The sequence below is a fragment of the Aythya ferina genome, assembly GCF_964211825.1.
Source record: "Aythya ferina genome assembly, chromosome: 1".
In the NCBI taxonomy this organism is placed as follows: Eukaryota; Metazoa; Chordata; class Aves; order Anseriformes; family Anatidae; genus Aythya; species Aythya ferina.
In genome coordinates this window covers 30,965,267-30,970,153 of record NC_140296.1, presented here as the reverse complement: position 1 = coordinate 30,970,153, position 4,887 = coordinate 30,965,267, and the positions used below count along the sequence as shown (strand labels likewise).

The following is a 4,887-nucleotide window of genomic DNA, read 5'->3' as shown; positions in this document are numbered from 1 at the left end:
AGTAAAATCATTATGCTTTGAAGGGGGAATAAGTTCCATTTTTATTCTGCCACATGTTTTTCACAAAGATTCTTTCAGAATAGGTCCCATGGGTCCCTGTATTCCCCAGACCTCTGCGATATTTTTCGTTTAGCTGTACAGAACTTCTCTCCAGTGAAATGGCCGTCAGCCCTTTCAAACCTGAGGATCCTTTAGGCTAACAGAGCAGATATTTCCTTTTCTCAGCAACCTTCATAGATCCTTTAGAAGTGATCCATGGGCCCCCAAGAACCTGTGAAAGACAAGATGAAAACTCTGTTGCCACACAAGTAGTCAGAGCTTTCAAAAGAATGTAACAGGGCCACAAATAAGGTTATGTCAATAATAAATGGCATTTACTTTGTGCATGCAGACCCAATCTAACAGGCTGTTTTCATATTGATAGGAGAAGCGTATGTGCACATTTTCTTCTCGTTTCGTTTAGTTTACCCAGTAGTTAGTGGGCTGATAGCGCAAAGATGAAGTTCTATAGATTTAGTAACCCACTGGATAAAGGGTCAGTTTTGTAGCAGACTTTCACCGTTATCCCTTGAGATTCTTCATCAGTCTCAGTTCAAATCTTAATGATTTTAACCTAATGAAGATGATATCATCATCTGGTCCCTCCAACCATGCAGGGCTGTTTCTGACACAGCGTGGGTGTGAAAGAGTAAGAGCTCTCTTTTTGGCACCACCTCTAAAAGATCTTAAATAGACCTCAACTAGTCTGTGGTGGTCTCTTGAACAGTATTAAGTTTTAAGAGAAAAGGACCAGCCTCAATAAGAAAGGCACTGACAAGACTTCCATTCTTCAGCTCTTATAACAAGTTCTCAGGACAATGTGTGACATTGGAGAAATTGACTGCAGCTGCCGTGCATGAAATCCAAGGCTTCCAGTTCAATTCTTGGCTCCAGGAACAGGCAGGAAGCAAGCACGAGTCTAGGCAGCAGATGGGGACATTGCTAATTGGTCTCTTTTGATGCTGGGCCATCCGCTAACAGACACCTCACACTTCTCTCTTAGCCGTGATTTGCCATGTCAAAGAGCTACAGATACGGAAATGATAACAAAGAAAATGAGAACAGCAATCACTTCAGAGCAGACAATCATTTATCCTCCACCGTGCCAAACAAATTAATTGCAGAACTTTGCAAGGCAGCTTGAACTCACAGATGCATGCAAGTGATTCATCCTTCAGTGTCAGGTGGTAAAGTTGTTGTTACACAAGTGTCGTCACTTCTGATGCATTTTTGCTGCTTTCTTTAAAAGCCTGGTGAGCATTACAAAACAAAACTAGAATGGCTTACAGCACATGGGAGAAATACACTGGGGGGAAACTAATACGAGAGCAGCGGTTCTTAAACAAGGGATCAGTATTTGTGCATGTGACAAAAGTTTTATTGAAAAAGTAGGATTCACAACCAGAAGCAGGAACAAAAGTCTGTAGTTGCAACTAGAAGGGAATTCAGGAACACATTGGAACCAGTGAAGAAGTTTGGGAACTATTCCATTAAACTGTTCCAGTTTAAATAGTGGCATCAGATTACAACCTTTGTTATGTAGAAGTGCTACTCTAACACTTCTCCAGAGATTACTGGCTATAAATCTTAGTATTTTTGTGGTAACAGTTGTGGCTTTGTCTTCTGCAATGTCCTTGCCATATTTTACATGCTCTAGGACAGTAAATGACAGCTATTATATTGCTCTGGGGGAGGAAATGTATAACAGATTCTGTGTCCCTCTCACTTTTGAGCATAGTTGCTAAGTTTTCTGTCTTTTAATGATTTTTTTTTTTTTTTTTAATTAAAATGAAAGGAAATTAAACTGCAACACTTTCTACAGACCATCCATTTACAATACAGTAAAATAACCAAAATGATTTTGAATGGAAGGGACATAAAATGTCCTCTTAAGTGACCAGTGTCTAAAAAGCTCTCTATTTGGATCTGTTTAATTACCTCAGATGGAAAAATGTCACCCTCTAGAGGACCAAGTTTCAGTCTGTCATTGTTGGTTGATCCATATATTTCTATGTACAGGAGGTCATGAGGCCAATTCAGTAGAGTACCTCAACACAAAAGGTAATTTAAAATTTAAGAGCAAGTGTTTTGCCCTAGCTTTTCTGAATGTCACCACCTTTATTCCTGACAAACACATTGAAGAACGTCTGCTCTCTGTGGTATTTTTGATAGCAAGTGACCAGACAGATCGGAGTAACCAGACACCTATCTGGTGATTGAAGTGACCAGACGATTCAATACAACAAATAAATAAATAAACATAATAATAAATAAATGCATAATAAAAAAATATATCATATATAATCCATAATAAATAAATAAACATCAAGGACCAGTCTATGGTGTTATTACTAATGTGGTGCTATTGCACATATTCCTTCACTGCCACTGTAATCCTCAAGGATGGCACCATTGTAAGATAATATTTAGAGGGGCAGGTTCACATCTGCCACCTAATATAAATACAGTGACCTTAGATTTGTTCTCAGTATTTTGTACAAGATACAAGCAACAACACAAGGAGATGCAGGTGTAGCTTTTAGAAACTTTCTCATGTGCCACCTGCTCCATGGATTGCTTTCCTGTATGCATTTTCCACCTACTTAAGAAGAATTCTTTGCGGATACACATAGAAAAAGTAAATACTAAAAGCCTAAAAGCAAAAGACCCATCCCCACCCTCTAACATCAGGCTAAGCTTTGAGTAAATACAAGCACCCTGAGGAGACCAAAACAAGAACCTTGTAGCGTCCATAGAACTTTCTTGTTTTACCTTCTCCAGATCACTGGCTAAAGTAGTCTTTCCATGGCCCTCCCTAATAGCTTCACATCTTCCTCAACAGCTCATCCAATTTGCACCATCAATGCAATTTCTAAGCCCTGAACATATTAACATGCTCAACAGAGCTTACCTATTTAATGTTTAGGCCTCCATTACAGAGGGAAAGGGACAACCACCTCCATGCGGCTTTTAGTTACCAAAAACAAGTGGCTAAGATATACTGAGTGAAAATAGTGGTCTTATTTACACCAGACACACAGATATTCCATGGCTAGAAATTAGGAATTTGCATACATGCCCTATGGTAGTTGAAAGAGTCTCATTAGGTTTCATTAGTCCAACTGAAGGTAGATTACTTGGTTCCCTCTACAGTGCATGGAAAAAGAATGAGTCACATCCCCAGAGTGATTCACGCTACCTGGGACCATCATCAGTATCAGTATGCACACGACTAGTATTTTTTCCTCAGTCCAAGAAGCCTAGATGATTAGCTTACATCATCTAATATTTAGATGTTAATTATTAGACAAGACAAATTCCAACAGAGTCAACTGGAGCATCTCTATGGAGACACATCGCTGTGGGACAATTCTGTTTTCCTAGAGCATTTCATCAGAATCTTATTTGAGGAGAGGATATATCATCTTTTTAAGGTACTTTTCCTTTGCACAGAAAATCTGTGCTACTTGTTTAGATGTTTGGTGTGGTTAAGGTTAGGCAAGAAGAGTCACACAGATATTTAGCAAGCTTCTCTGCAAGTGGTCCCCTGCCTTGCTGTGCATTCCTCTACTAAAAGTCTCTTTTCCATTCTGGTGAGGGGAACTGATCAGCTAACACAACATCCAAATGCAGGCTGTGGAGAGAGGTGGTTTGCAGATAAATTACTTGGAACTCCACCACTGAAGAACTGTGTGAGTGTATCTACTAAGGAACATCATTCCCAGTTGGTGTTTATTAGGCACATCTGCAAAAGGAAGAGAATTAACAGCCATGAAACAGACCATTCACTTTCATGACCACTAAAACCCCACTGAAAAAGTGCTCCCACTTGGCTCTTGATTCAGCCTAATTGTTAGGTTAAACAAACATGTCCTGAACTCCATCCTAGAGATGACTGTCATACATGAGGGAGGAAGAGATAAAGGGAGTACGCATTTCATACTAACCATTTGGACTCAATAGCCAAAATTTCACTTTCGTTACCTCTAGCAAGTATGCTTCATTTTCTATTCAGGAGAGAAAAAGAAAAAAATCTCAACAAATGTATTTCCAATCAAACATATCATCAGAATTCTCTGCTTTTGTATTGCACATTTCTAAACTCTAATTTTAGTATACTAGCACATGTTTTCTGTTAACAGATCTTCTCTTTCTCATTTATACTTAACCTTTTATACATCATTAATTAAAGTTGTTAGCATCACAATATGTCTGCTCTTCATGCATTCCATTGCTTCTAAAAACAATGTTGCAATGCTGTTTTTCTTATCTGCTGCTCTTTTATGCTTTTCTGACAGCTTTTGTGTTGTCCATTTCCCAATGTACATTATTTTCCATACTTACGTATTAAAAGCAAATATTATTATACTAAATGGTATCAGAAAATTAAAGCATCTGGGAAATACACTAATGAAAGTTCAAAACTGCCTTTGTACAAGAAAATTAGCACTCTTGATGGTCTAATAAGCATGGTTAAGAATGTCTCTGATGGCAATAACCTGAAAAGTAGTCAAAGTCCCCTGTGCCATCAGCTACTAATATAATATAACACCAAGAAAAAAAAAGAAAAAAAAAAAGTAAGCATTGAGGGGAAAAAAAAGCAAACATTACAAAGCCACTCAAATGGAAAGCAAGCCATTTACAGATGTCTGGGCAAGAGGAAGGCAAAGTGAGTTTGATTCTGTTTTAAAAGTGATGACTAAACTAGCCACAGGTGTAACTGGGAGTGTATGGTTCCTATTTCAACTTCATGCTTATTAAAGTGAGTGGAGTTAGACTAAATAAAATCTGCAGCAAATAAGCAACTGAACTATTAGGTCCTACTTTTCAACATTCTTCCCCTCCCCC

At 38.4% G+C, this 4,887-nt stretch overlaps 1 long non-coding RNA gene across 1 annotated transcript; it reads right to left on the bottom strand.

Moving 5' to 3' along the window:
- Positions 1 to 562: 562 nt before the first annotated feature.
- On the bottom strand, positions 563 to 4,683 carry LOC311424770. The gene is made up of 4 exons (XR_014686179.1): positions 4,539 to 4,683; positions 3,987 to 4,046; positions 1,190 to 3,784; positions 563 to 1,065 (listed from the first exon to the last, which is right to left on the bottom strand). It is a non-coding gene; the product is annotated as an uncharacterized lncRNA (long non-coding RNA).
- Positions 4,684 to 4,887: the final 204 nt, after the last annotated feature.